The sequence below is a fragment of the Amblyomma americanum genome, chromosome 5, assembly GCF_052857255.1.
Source record: "Amblyomma americanum isolate KBUSLIRL-KWMA chromosome 5, ASM5285725v1, whole genome shotgun sequence".
Taxonomy (NCBI): domain Eukaryota; kingdom Metazoa; phylum Arthropoda; class Arachnida; order Ixodida; family Ixodidae; genus Amblyomma; species Amblyomma americanum.
This window is the reverse complement of record NC_135501.1, coordinates 51,583,931-51,598,601: the sequence shown is the minus strand read 5'-3', so window position 1 is coordinate 51,598,601 and position 14,671 is coordinate 51,583,931. Positions and strand designations below refer to the sequence as shown.

At 45.5% G+C, this 14,671-nt stretch overlaps 1 long non-coding RNA gene across 3 annotated transcripts; it reads right to left on the bottom strand.

Moving 5' to 3' along the window:
* Positions 1-10,517: 10,517 nt before the first annotated feature.
* On the bottom strand, positions 10,518-14,264 carry LOC144132427 (uncharacterized). Of its 3 annotated transcripts, none has more exons than XR_013314811.1 (4): positions 13,724-14,264; positions 12,873-12,934; positions 12,302-12,519; positions 10,518-10,945 (listed from the first exon to the last, which is right to left on the bottom strand). It is a non-coding gene; the product is annotated as an uncharacterized LOC144132427 (long non-coding RNA). The 3 variants fall into 3 exon arrangements; XR_013314810.1 differs by lacking the exon at positions 10,518-10,945 and adding an exon at positions 11,101-12,028; XR_013314809.1 differs by having other exon boundaries at positions 10,518-12,519; positions 13,724-14,258.
* Between the last annotated feature and the right edge of the window lie 407 nt (positions 14,265-14,671).

The following is a 14,671-nucleotide window of genomic DNA, read 5'->3' as shown; positions in this document are numbered from 1 at the left end:
ATTAATATTAAAGGGAGCCCCTACTTTAGCATAAAAACCATTATCGCATTGTATCACTCGTCGACAGTCTCATAACGTAAGGCTTAACATGTGAGAGAAATACGTACTGTTCTTCCCTTGCTTCAACTAAGGTGATATTATGTCCAGTCTGTGTATTATTTAGGCTACGTATCTACTCCATATGAACAATATCCTAACAGTTTTTGCGCTCATTCAATTTCATTTGGTTGTTTTCTTTTTCAAACTCATGAACAACCAATTACCGCCTGTTCATTTTTATTATCTAGCCTCACCAATACCAACAATACCCCGTTCGCTTCGAAAAATGTAATCCTGTCCAGAGTTTTAATTATGGCAAGCAGACTTCAGTTTTCATCAATATCTTTATGAAACACTTTATCCTTGAGAACTAAAATTCACGTGCACTACTTAATTTTAAAAAATCACTGAAACAACACCTAAAAGCCATTAGTGAACCATTAGTTTACTATATTTTGCAAACTTCTTATTCAGTGTGTCTGATTGCGTGTATTATAATACAATTAAGCGTAACCTTTAATTTTTAAAATGCGGCGCGTTGTTTTAATCCTCGCAAGGTTATCCCCCCTTCAGTCATCGACAATGGGACCTCCTTCTGCATATCAGTCTGTATTCATCCACTATATGACAGATAAAATTATGATTCTCAATTCTGAAATATTTGAGGTTTTACATGTCGAAGTCACACGGTGGATATCAGGGACGCAGCGGTGGAGGACTCTAGAATAACGTAGACAAGCTGGGGTTCCCCAACGTGCACTCACCCCATATGCGCGCGTCTTTGCATGTCGCCGCCATCTAAAGGCCACAAACGCAAAACCATGAGATCAGCAGTCAAGACGCACAGTCATATAGCCGCTGTGAGGGGTCTGATGTGAAGTTTGAAGTTTATGCATCATTTCAGTACTGGAGAAAAGACAAAAACCAAGAACTAAAGGCGTAGCCTGACAAGGGCTCTTCTTCATCCAGCAGTCACAGCGAACAGGATGCATATGGGCACAAACGTTACAATAACAAAGTGTATATGTAATAAACAAATACCTGCTTGCACATATGGCATAAAAATTAACATTAAAGAAAAGGGTAGATAATACTAGAAACAAAATTTCTGAAGTACACAAAAGCAAAACAACATAGTAACGTAGATAGTGTGACACATTACCATAATCATTTTGAAATAACCACTCCCTTAGTAAACTATTGGATATACGCGAGCAGGCATCAATGCCACCTCCTCATTTGTTGTGCAGAGCAGGGACCTGGTAATAGGCATGTTGCATGCCGTAATTAGAACGAAATTTTTGTTTTTTTAAAGTCTTGTTGCGCAGGCTGTACAGACTGGGAGATTTGGACATAGTATTCTCATATAGTTTGTTATGTTTTCTGTATGTTGCTTGTCTGAAAAGTACATTTGATTAGATTTAAGTATTTCATTTATGAGGAACAGTGGATGCGCTCGTAAGTCTTGGTGTCAGCTTCGGTAATTCTTCAATATTTTCAAGATTTTTTTCTGTAACATTACTAATCTAGTGTAGATTTTTTTAGTAACCGTTCCTCAGACTAGATTACTGTATGATAATTTTGAGTAAAATAGCTCGTAATATAACATTTTCTTCAACCACAGAGGTATTAAATTACAAAGTTAAAGAGGCACCCAACTTTGCCCGGTTCTGTACATAAGTTATCCACATGTGTCTTACATGATAGATCGCTTCGAAACCACACTCCTAAAAACTTCCGAGTAACAACTTGTTCTGTTGGAACATTATTAAATAATTTAGTTCTAATTCTGTTAATGGGCATAATAAATTGGGCAAAATAATGTATACAGTTTTGCTTAAATTCAACGGCAGCTTGTTCAAATGCAGCCACAGTGATTATGAAACCAGGTATTCATTAACCATGAGTTCTAAATTCGACAGCGATATGGATGCAAAAAACAGATTGGTATCATGAGCGTACATAATTAAGCGAGGTGAGTTGAGTGTATCTCATAAATGTTTTATATAAAGATCAAATATTAAAAATTGCGCTGCACCACTGATTAAATTTGGCCCTGGAAATAAGTCATTGTTAAGAACATACTGGCACCTGTTTGTAGGATAATGACGCATCAAGGTTGGTGTAATTCCACGCATATTGCAATTGTGAAGTTTAGCCAAAAGTAGCTCATTATTAACGGAATCGAAAGCTTTAAGACAATCGAGGAACAGCCCTATTGTGAACAATCTGTTTTCTATATTGTCCAGTATTTCATGTTCTACATTCAGTAGCGCCTCTTCAAAGGACCTATTTTTTCGAAATCTATATCCTGAAGAAGCTATAACATTACACATATAAAAATATTATCAGTCCTGTGCTAACAACAGTCTCAAAAAGCTTGGGCAGGACCGAAGCACAGAAATCTGCCTATAGTTATTTATTGTATGGTCACCACTCTCTTTACGAACAGGACATACACGTGGTACCTAAAGCTCATCCGGCAACATATCCGTGTATATGTTACAGTTGATAATATAGGTTAACGGATTGCATAATAGGTCAGCACCATAATTCAAGGGACGTTACTTAATTTCATCAAAGCCAGCAAAGTGTCATTCTTCAGATTTTTTAATATGCTTTCAAATTCCGACTCAGTGGCCGGTGCCAGACTATTGAATTCAATATGGTAGATTTTTCCAGATGAATTGCTCTCTTTGGCATGTGCCACATTGACGGGGCGTGAGTTCTTCATCTATAGAACGACAGTTTAGTGCTGCTGTTGTAGGAGACGAAGTCCTGCTTCCATTTGGTTGAGGGCATTGTGTTGTAAAGCTTATGGGCATGTTCGTGGGCGAGAGTATTAATTTCCTCGCAGATTTTCTTACGGTCAGTGCGCAATACGTGAAAGTAACTTCTCATAATATTCTTATTTAGCTTTCTTGAGCTCAGCATTAAGCTGATCTAGATATTTCTTGACTTGAAGAAGCTCTCGTGGGTCACCGGTATTAAAAAAGAACGCAATATTTTGTTCTTTTTGTTTATATTTTACGAAGTTTTTGTCATCCAGGATGTTCTGATTTGATTACGCTTAGTTCTGACTCTTGCCTGAAAAGATATTTCACAACAGCTGTTTAATTTATTACCAAATAAACTGTAACCTTTGTTGGCATCATTTTCATACACGACCAAATCCTAGTTTATGTCAATTAGAATGGATTTAAACACTTCTAATGTCAGAGTGTTAATTTCTCGGAATGATTTAGACGCGGCAGTATTACTACTATTCTGCCCAACAGCTTGAACAAGGTAAATACAGGAAGGTGGTCACTAATACCACATATCAGAAGACCGGCAAATGAATTAACAGATTGAATATTTGTAATGCATACATCTAACAACGTCGCGCTACGAGTTGTAATGCCTGTACTATTCGTCACAATGTTAGTACATGCGTAATAGCTTATTATGGCATGAAGTTCCCTTCCATGTGCATCATTCGCAAGGGTTGTAATATTCATATCACCCATTATCACAAAATTCTATTCATGGTTACGTAAATATTCTAGCATGTTTTTAGGATAAAAAAAGATTCTTGTTTACAGATGCTTGCCTGTATACAATTACTACAGTGTGTGATTTTAGACAAACAGTGAGCCACTCAACGTCATGTTTACAAAGGTGAATTCCGGCATGACATAATGGATAATGTGTTTCACGTACGTGGCTACACCTACATTACGACCGGACACTCGAGTGCAGCCATAATATTTGTACCCGTCAATGTGAAGCGGATTATCATTTCCTGTCAACCATGTTTCGGAAAAACGTAATGGATCAAAACTTCATTGTATATTTCCAAAAAACTCATGCTGAGTATTTTCTATGTGGCGAATGCTCCTGGCACTCATGAAAAATGGGTTAGTATTTCTGCAGTTTACGAACTGGAAAATGTGTTCCCTAAAAGAATTGAAACTACAGCTAGTGGATGTTCCAGTATAAGATGCGAATATTATGAATTTTTGAAGGATATTTATCTGAGGTGCGAAGTAACACGTTTAGTTTCCCATTTCATGGATGTCATCCATGCTGGCTATGCGAAGGACTGCGGACATCACATCACTTCTAGCAAACATTTTGCCTCCAGCATTACACACAAACTTCAAGCTAGTTTCTTTCCCTTTTTTATAGCTGCCGCCAGAATCTGCTTGATTTGTTTAATAATATGTTGATTACAAATACTGGAAAGGACTCATTTAAACCTAACTTCTTTGTGTCAATTTTTGTTTTCCTTGCTTTTGCCAGAAAGTCGTTTCTCTTGCTGGGTTGCACGAAGCCAAATACTATGTTTCACTGGTCATGCTTGGAAGTAGGCACTCTATGACAAGCATCAATGTCGTCTTCATCAACCTCTTCATTGACTTGCTGGCCAAACTTCCTGACCAGTGCCAGAGGCTCATCGTCATGGCGTAGACATTTAATTTGAATTGTATTAGACCGCTGGTGCTGTTCTAACTCTGGTAGCCACCGAGACAGTTTCTTGTTTTGAGACCTTAAGTTTCTGTTTCCACGCATAACTTCTTGAAGCTCTTTTCTTAAAGCCTTGAGGTCACCAACATCTTGCTTGAATTCTTTAATCTCATCGAATGCTTCTTGTATCGCCTCAAGATCTTCCTTAAACTGATTAGCCAATTCATCACTTTCCTTCTTAGTCATTGTATAAGAGAATGGATAGCATGTGATGCTGGCAGTTCGGCTCAGCCGCACTGCATGCTAGAGAAGTGTAAAAGCGGAAGATACTGACCAAATGTTATCTGCTAGAGCAGAAATATTAGGCGCGTATTCCGGGTGCACTGCTGGCGAACTGCAGATGCACGCAGCATTGTGCTACCTTATAATGCCAGATGCTACTTCTGCTGCCCCCTTGCGGAAGCCAGTCGTGTGGCTATCTTGGAGACTAGATAAATCTGTTCGAGCAATGACAACGGCGACGGTTTCTTGCTGCTTGCAAGACAAAGGCGTTGGGTTCCTTGTATATTTACCATTCCCCTCTTTAATGCCACTGGCCTTGAGGAGTAATATAATAAATAAATAAATAAATAAATAAATAAATAAATAAATAAATAAATAAATAAATAAATAAATAAATAAGGAGCATAGCCGTCGATACACGTGCCAGCAACTGCAAAAGCAGAAATATTGGGCTCTTATTTCAGGTGCACAGCTGCCGAACTGCCAACAGTATTATCAGCCAGCATTAGTATTTGCTGTCTGTGACAACGAATGTCTTGTAAAGTAAATGCTTTACAACGTGATTGGACGCTGCACCTATTTTTCACATATTCATGGTACATGACACAAAGCAAGGGAAGCCATTCTCAATCAGTGCTTTGAGCTAGAACAGTGCCAACCATTCGAGTAAAACTGTGCGCAAACATGTAAATGGAAGAGACCCGAATAAACTGAGGAGTTGACATCAGCCAAGAGTGCAATGCTTTAGAAACATCGAAAGCTCATTGCAGAAGCGCCAATTAGGTTTCTTCATTGACACCAGACTTCATTTAATTTTGCTGTCCCATAGACAGGATGCCATTTTCGCTCTAACTTGCACCGACAATTTTCGATGGGTAAGTCGACGCACTGGCACCTCTCATATTGTCTCAAAAAATGTGGACTCAACCGAGTCCAGACCCGGTTCAGAACCGTTCGTTTGTATTGTTCCTGTTCGGGATGCATTCTAAGATGGCGAAAAAACATACGTGTTTGGTTCGGTTCCGTTTCCGGGAAAAAATACAGCTTCCGTTCCTATTTCGGGTTCAGGTTCACTTCCGGTTGGACACCCTGGTTAAAAGCCAGCACGTGTGGCATCTCCACTCTCAAATAAAAGACAAAATCCACAAGGTTATTGTCTTCTTGACTGTTGAGTGGCGTTGTTTTCCCAGCTTCAGTTCGACAACATGAGCGTTAATGTTTACATCACCCATAACCACTCAGCCGCCGCGGTGGCTGAGTGGTTATGGCGCTCGGCTGCTGGCCCGAAAGACGCGGGTTCGATCTCGGCCGCGGCGGTCGAATTTCGATGGAGGCGAAATTCTAGAGGCCCGTGTGCTGTGCGATGTCAGTGCACGTTAAAGAACTCCAGGTGGTCGAAATTTCCGGAGCCCTTCACTACGGCGTCTCTCATAGCCTGAGTCGCTTTGGGACGTTAAACTATCATAAATCAAATCAATTAAATCAAATCAAACGCGAAAGGCCTTCGTTCTATTCCGAGCCTCGCACAGGATTTTTTTTTATTCAGTGAAAGGGCGGAGGGTTTCAGTGGCTCCCATAGATGCCGCCATCGAATACGTTGGTTAGCGGTTAAGCGCAGGCTCTGTTAAGGCGCGTTTATGCTCCTGCGTAACGCGCGCGCGCGCCGTGCACGGCGACGTCACGTCGGCCAAAGCGAGACCCTCTATACTCCAACGACGCTTGACCGCCGGCGCGTTCGACGGCTTCGGCGCACTCTGACCGCACTGGCGGAGACTTGGAGCATGTCTCTATTCCGAGCCGAGTGCGCCAGCCGCCGCCTGTCTGGCCAAACCGATTAGGCTCCGCGGCGAGGTGTGTGTTGTTACGTAATTCAATAGCTTTAGCAGTTGAACGGAGCTGTTCTTTTCTAGCTGTCGGCTGATTTAATCGATCAACAGTACACATCTGAAAGAGACACTGAGGAGAACCATATAAAAATTTTTTTGCTAGCAATATCTGATAGTTCGGCATTTCATGGCTTTGTTGACGCTTGTCCGGGAGCGAAAGATGCATTTATTTCAAAGAAATTTGGATTCGATGTTGAAAAATTTTTTCCCGCCGCTCCGATTCAAACTCGAGAACTCTTATGACGACACGGAGAACTCTTATGACGACACAGAACGGAGTGACGTGAAACGTGACGTAAACGGGGACTCCGTGATTTCTACGGCTAGCGGTGCGGTCTAGCAGCTGCCGAAATGAAAGCTACCGCCGCCGCACGTTGAAGGCACCTATCGCGGGTCGCCACCGTCGCTTCGCTTACGTTTGCACCGGCGTCTTGCCAGCGTTACGATGGATCCCGTTCCCGAAACCGACGACGTAGTTCTCGCAAAAATTCTGGCCTGCATTTCAGCGACCTCAGCCCCAGACAGCATGCGATGCTTTTGAGGGAGCACGGATAGGTTAGGCGCCGGCGGGTGGTTCCCCCACCCCCTCCTCAGAGAGCAGCCGTTGCAAACTAAATATTATAACCTCAGTGCGGGGTGTCGCGAGGGGTGCGTTGCGCCCATCGGAGGCTGGCCGGGGCTTTGGGGCCAACGGATTGTGATTCCTTGAACGGAGCGGTTGCACGGCGCAGCAGGCAGCGTCGAGGTCTCCCACGGTTGCAGGGGCCAAGTTATTTATTTATTTTTTTGCCACAAAAAACAAATGGGTGCTCGAGGGCGGTCGCGTTTAAAGTCGGCGGCTTGAAACCAAAGCCGGCGCACGACGCTTCAACGGCTTCCTCTGGATCCAACGGGTCCACTGGATCTGGCTCTCTCGCCAATTTGCATGTACCTCAGATATGTACTGTGAATGGATTAAAATAGCCGAGCTCGAAAAGAACAGCTCCGACGAACTGCCGCAGCTATTGAATATAACGCGCACCTCGCCGCGGAGCCAACTCAGTCTGACCGGGCCGGCGGCGGCTGGCGCACTCGGCGCGAAATAGATACATGCTCCAATCTCCCCGCCAATGCGGTCAGAGTGCGCCGAAGCCGCCGAACGCGTCGGCGGTCAAGCGCAGGTGGAGTACAGGGGGTCTCGCTTTGACCGACGTGACTTCGCCGTGCAGGGCGCGCGCGCCTCGCCGCAGCATAAACGCGCCTTAACAGAGCCTGCGCCTAACCGCTAACCAACGTATTCAGCGGCGGCATCCATGGGAGCCACTGAGCACCCCCCCCCCCCCCCCCGGCCCACTCACTAAATAAAAGAAAAGAAGTCTGGTGCCGAGGTTCGGAATCGAAACAAGGCCTTCGGCGTTTGAGGCGGAGACGTTACGGCTCCGCCACGACGGCACAAGTTACACCCGTCAATAAAGGCGCATCTAGTGAATGCACGCTTCTGGGCCCGGATTACGGAACTCGCTCCGACCGCTCTACAATTGAGAGCGCTCTAAAATGCCCGCTCCTATTGGTCGCCGGCGCCATTTTGAAAAGTTGCGTCACGGGAAGCTGCAATGGCGTCACGGACAAGAAAAAACGCATGACGTTGAACACCTAATTATGCCCGCGGTTTTAGACTGTTTTTTGCGACCGCGAAGAGTCGGTCTACAGAGTTTTAGAGGGAAAATGGCGGCGGCGTCGTCTGCTGTTTATTGGTGGCGGAGGCGGCAACGTCGGCGCCAGCAACGACGAAGGACGGTGTACGAGGACGAGCGTTTCCGTCGGTTATTTCGACTCGACAAGGAGAAAGTGGAGTGGTTGTGCGGCGAACTTGCAGACGAACTGCGAGGCGTACGGACGAGCGTTTTGTCGGTGCGGCGGCAGGTGCTGTGCGCTCTCCGTTTTTTTTTGCCTCCGGGGGCTTTCAAGTGTGCGTCGGCAACGAGCAGACCGTCGGCCTCGCACAACCGACGGTGAGCAAGTGCGTGCGGCGTGTGGCTGAGGCCATCTGCAAAGTCGGCGCACAGAAGGGATGGGTGCGTTTCCCGGCGCACCCCGAGGAAAAAGCGGCAGCGAAGGCACCTTCCTTCCCCGCGGCACCATCCCAGGCGTCGTCGGCTGCGTCGACGGCACGCTGATTGCCATAAAAGCGCCGCGGGGAGACCCAGCAAACCGGGCAGCATTCTGGAGCCGCAAAGGATACTATGCGATGAACACCATGATCGTGAGTAGACTGGCTTTCTGACCGCATGGGTTCGAAAGCCGCGACCTCGACAGTGGAAGTTCACGTCCAAGATTGTCTGCCTGTGTTTCTCGCAGATCTGCGACGCAGACATGAAGATCCTTGCGGTCGACCCTCGCTGCCCGGGGTCTTGTCACGATGCCTTTTCTTGGCGCTACTCACGGCTGCGTCGGAAGGTGCAGCACGGGCTGCTGGAGGATGGAGAGTTTCTTCTGGGTAAGCAGCACTTCGACAGCACGTATTAAGCTACAGCAGTGGCTCATACCTAAAAGAGGCGGGTTATAACATGGATGACATGCAACAATATGATGTATCGTATTTATTTTTGTGTATTTACTGTTACTGCTGGTGCAGAGGCACAAGAAACATTGTTATAAAGTGAATCGTATTTCAAGCGTAAAACATCAAGGCAGAAGAGGTGTGCACATCGTTATTGTCGTGTAAGATATCACAGTACATCATTAACCTAGAAGGCTGTGCTTACAGAGGTACCCCTTAGTCATGAATATTCTGCATGCCTATGAATTCTGGTTCAGCATACTGGCTTTGAGCTGCTTGATATGAATCATTTATTACATAGGCAACAACACACTTCACTGCAAATTTTGGTCGTGCAGGAGACAGTGGATATCCACTGGAGCCGTGGCTGCTCACACCAATGTCAGGGCATCCTGGTGCAAACACTGCAGAAGGGCAGTACAACGAAGCACACGCCTCAATGCGATGTGTTGTGGAACGCTGCATTGGTGTTCTCAAAAGCCGCTTCCGGTGCCTTCAAAGGTACCGGACACTCCACTACGAGCCGGAGCGGGCGGTGGTCATCATTGCAGCGTGTGCTGCGTTGCACAACATCTGTCTTGAAGAAGCCCTGGCTGCAGACGAAGACGACACTACTGATGACCCTGACAACAATGGACCACCTCTGCTTGCCGGGTACTTGGCGGGGACAGGATCCCGCATGACCTACCTGCGTGGTAGAGCCATGCGAGACCGTATATATGGCCTCTTTGGCACAACCTGTCCGCAGAGGCAAGCACACCTGCAGATGGTGCGGCGACAGCAGCAGCGGCAGCAGCAGCGGCAACAGCAGCACCACCGGCACTAAGCCCTAGACCATCTGGCAGCTGTGGCTGCAATGACTCGCCGTGCTGGCGTGGCGAGTTGTCGTAGCCACTCTTGCTACGGGCAGTGCCATTGCCCTCTGTTAGTGCGTGAGCCCCTGTGTGATATGATGCCCTTGGCCACTGGTAGCCACATTCCAGCATTTGTAAATTACTTTTTCTTACGTGTGCTTGAAAGCCTCCAGTGTCAAGATATGAAGTGCACACACCAACTGCTGCTCCACCGGCAGTGGTCACCAGTACGCCTTTCAGTGCATCAGCAAGCTTGCCGCACAGCTACTGCACTTTCCCCTTCTCAAGTCGAAATACACGCCGAAACAGCTCGTCCAACAAGTGAAATGCATCCTTGTACACCGTCTTTCGCCGTTGCTTACGTCGACCTGCCCACTTAGGCAAACAGTTGCTTGCTGTAACTATGTGTTTGATGAATGTGCACGAGGGAAAAGTGTGGTGTGAAGACTGCTAGGAACCAGTAAAGCGTTTGTTTTTGCACCACGTTTATTCATTGGTCACAATAATTTTTTTCGCCACAGCTGTTCATACTAGTTTGCCAACTGTAACACACAGCAGGGAAACAAAAGCATGCAGCATCAACAGTGATTTGCATATGCCTTGTCGAGTGCTGCGCAGAGATTGCACAATAACAGTTGTATCTTACACTCTGGCCAAACGGGCGAGTTGGCTGTACATTTTTAAGGCGAACAGTGCGAAAGACATAGCCGGAAAGCACAGGAAACACAGGATGAGCACTCGTCCTATGTTTTCTTTGCTTTCCGTCTAAGTCTTACACGCTGTTTGCCCCTTAAAAAAAAAAGCTTCATCTTGACTGCCAGCTTGAATGCTAGTAATCACAGGTTTGGCATGTTGTGCAGACTTGTAGGCCCGATGCAGCCCTGGTTTGCAGTTTTCTGAAACACATTGCATAACTGGTGGAATGCACAGCAAGTGCTACACAAGACATTGCTCTTCGTAGATTTTACTGGACTAAAAAAATCATGTTACGTGTAAAAGACACACGAGTATCACAGACGATGATGCCAACATGGCTGCGTTTGAGTTGTAAAGGGATCCACAAACGAGAGATATTAACATTGTTGCATCATACCTTTAAAGGCGGAGCTCAAGCATCCGCCAAATTTTTTTTTGCCTGCATTCAACACTAGTTCAGAAGCGACTTTGGACGAATGCTGGCAAGCCTCATTTTTCCTCGGGTCTACTGAGGATAGAACATGTTACAATGCACACAATGGACACTTTACGGAAAAGCAGGAAAAGTAATGCGAAAAAAAAACGACTCAGGAACATGCAAACAACCTTAACAGACACAAAATCGAAGTGTTCAAAATTTATCCAGAATCCCCATATTATGATGCCCTTCATAACTACAGTCACTTCAGAACAACTTTGCCCCACATATTGCACTTGCCCACATATTGCAATGAAAGAAAACAAGCACTAGAAATTGCACCTTGTGCACCTGCCACAGCTGCAGGTAAACATTTGAAAGGAATGGAAAATAAAAGAGTATAGGAGGCTTTCACACCTGGCAGAGCTTAAATTACATAACTGGAAGAAAATAAACAGTGTGAAGCATCCGGGCCTGCAGAGCTTACAAGAAATAAAAAAAATGATGCTATGGCACATGACAGAGATGATCTTGAATAAATACAAAAACAGAAACCTGACAGAGAAGCAGACAATGTAAATAAACAAACACATAAAACAAATTTTAACAAGCAAACTAAAAATTGTTCAATGAGTCTGCACCTGGCAGAGAAGTAAATAATGTTCTTGAATAAATATAAACATATGAAGAGGTTCTTTCATAAAAATAAAAACAAGCAAATAATGACATAAATATGAACAATTCAATGTGGTGCAGGTGGCTCAAGCTGCTTTTGTAAGATTAGCGTCAGTAGGTTCACATTCTGGATGAGCAGCTCTTGCTGACCATTTGACGCCTGCACAGCATCTGTCACCTCCCATATGGCCTGCATGTAAAAATACTTCCAATTACAAATTATTACTGACAACCAATTTTGAGATCTCGCTTAAGCTTTATGTAAAATTTCAGGTGCTGAGATATTTTGGACAAAGTATGGCTGTAGAAGACTCGTGTCAGTTTCATAAACTCAGCTGTCCCAACCACCTCCCACAAGAGGCGTCAAAACAGAAGTAGAGGTGCTCAAAAGAGAGCACTGATATTTATGCTTCAGGTGACGGCTTCGACTCTTCAAAGTGCAGTGTGCGCAGCGAGTACACACCTCCAGCATGCTTTGCTGAAAAGCAGCGTCCTGGCGGTTCCGGGCGTCAGTAAGGGAATCCAAGCGATGCGATTCATACAGCATCTGGCGCAGCACCTTATTGGCCCCATCGTCTCGCCGTCGCTTCCCAAGAAGGCTAGGCGTGGCACGCGTTGAGGGCTGCAGTGGGGGCTCTGGTGTGTGCTGCTGTGAGGGCTGCGGCGAGGGCACCGGTGTAGCTGTCGGGAAAGAAAATGTGCTCATCACGTGGTGGAATACGCAAAACATTTGGTAAAATGTGTTAGAGGACTTGACATAAATATACAGGACAGCAATCTTGGGCAGCATTGTAGTAGCATATTTCATGTGCACATTTGCTAGACTGCTAGGAGATGTCACAGCCTCACTGCAAGAGAAATAAACATTCTGCACTGCGTGGCAAAGCCAGAGAGAGATAGTTTTGTGTGTACTGTAGAATCTCTGCAGTATTTTGGCTACTGCTGCAAATGCTGCCAGAGAGTATAGTGCTATTACTTTCAATCAGCTGCCAGAAAGGGTAGTATGGAGCTTGAATAATGGAAAGCCAACTCACGGTCTGTGGGGCTCCGTGTGTCTTGTCGACAACTTGCTGAGGCTCCCCGTTCATCTCCTCTGCTGTAACAGGGTAAAAGGTGCGGCTGATTGGTACTGGCAAACCATGAAACTAAAAGAGCACTAGCAAAAGAGAAGCAATCAATAATGCTCAACCACTTGTCTATGCATTCCTGCACCTCCTCCGAGACTAAAATACACCACAGATGGAATAAACAGTGCGAGCAAGGCGCAAGGCAAAGACATCATGTTTTTAAACGGCCGACCCCTTGTTGTTGAGAATCGACGCAAGCTGGATCCACAGCTCGCGCTTTTCAACAGCTGTGTATGAGTTTGTTAGGTCGGCAGAAGCCCGGGCCAAGAGCGGATGGCTCTTCATAGACTCTATTACGATTAGCTCTTGCTCGCTAGGCATTCTTCGAGTTGGCGCCATTTCGAGACTATAATTCCCGCTTAGAGAATTGCAGCAGCGAACACAGCGGGGAAAACAAACAAGGAATAGTTTCTGTTCCGCTTTTCGAAAGCAGGGAATAACAGGGAAAAACCTTTGCTCTGAGTTCGGGCTAATATGTTTTTACAGGAACATACGCGTGTGCTGCGCTGCAGCAACTTATAGCACAGCCAAGAACGACCGAAAACGAGCAAGGTTGTTAGCGTGCGCCCAACCGCCTTGCTTGGTTTTTGCTCCTTCCCAACTGAATCATTTGTGCCAGATGTTTATGAAGCCAAAAAAGTTGATTTTATCCAACAAGCCGTGCTTCGTGGACGCCTTGTATTTGCTAAAGTGAAAGAAACAGAACCCAAATCATATGCTTGGCATGTGGCATCTTTAAACCAATAACACAGGCTTACCTCAAGTTGTCTTCGTCGATTTTCGGGCCCGACGTTTCGTGCAGGTTCCTTTCTGGAGGCCCGTGACCTTCACTGGCTTCGATAATTGTTATCCGCTCACTTTGGACAACCAAATAGAACCTTGATTTCAGACGACGCCTAAAAAAGCAGGAACTAGCCGTGGGATCAGCTGTTTTTTAGAAGGCCGCCATGTTCAGTGTTTACATCTGCCAGCGCGCCCTCATGGCAACAAAACTTACCCACGAAAGCAGTTATTTGCAAAAGTGAATGTCCTTCTTGTTTTACTTCATGGCAGTGAGAGTGAAATACACTTTTATGAAAGAATAAAACAATGTTTATTTTATTCACTGCGTATTCTTATAAAAAAGTTAGCATACGGCCCCTTGCCGTGCAAATTGGCCTCTTGTCGTGAAAATAAACTCTTCCGGGGCGGCACCCTACTAGCCATTGGTTGATTCCGCGTTCCGTCACGCGTTGACGTCTAGCCTTGTCGTCATGCTGTCGTCATTTTGACGTAACGCTCTACAACTTTAGAGCGAGTTCCGTAATTCGGGCCCTGATGCAGAAATCTCCGCGCTTTCGCTAGGTATATCCTGGCCTAACAGAGCTGGGCCATCAGCAATTTTTCTGAACTGTCTTGTACCTTGTCTCTCGTCCCTAATAAACGATTTCCGTTAAGTAGATTGAAGTTGACTGGCACAGCCGGGAATGTTTCGCCGGGCAAGCGTGCGAATACACAAGTGCTGCCTTGTACGATCACCGACCATCGTGCCATCATAGCTTTTCATCGACCGTGGCGATCATCTGACAAGCCTTAACAGGCTCCTTCAAAGGTTAACTAGCACTTGAAGCGGCACTTGGAGTTCCTCTGCTGTTCGGCGCTTGTAAATCGAGGCGCGTCAAAAACAAAACCACGGGGCACGCAAAGCTCATAGACGCGAAGCGCCA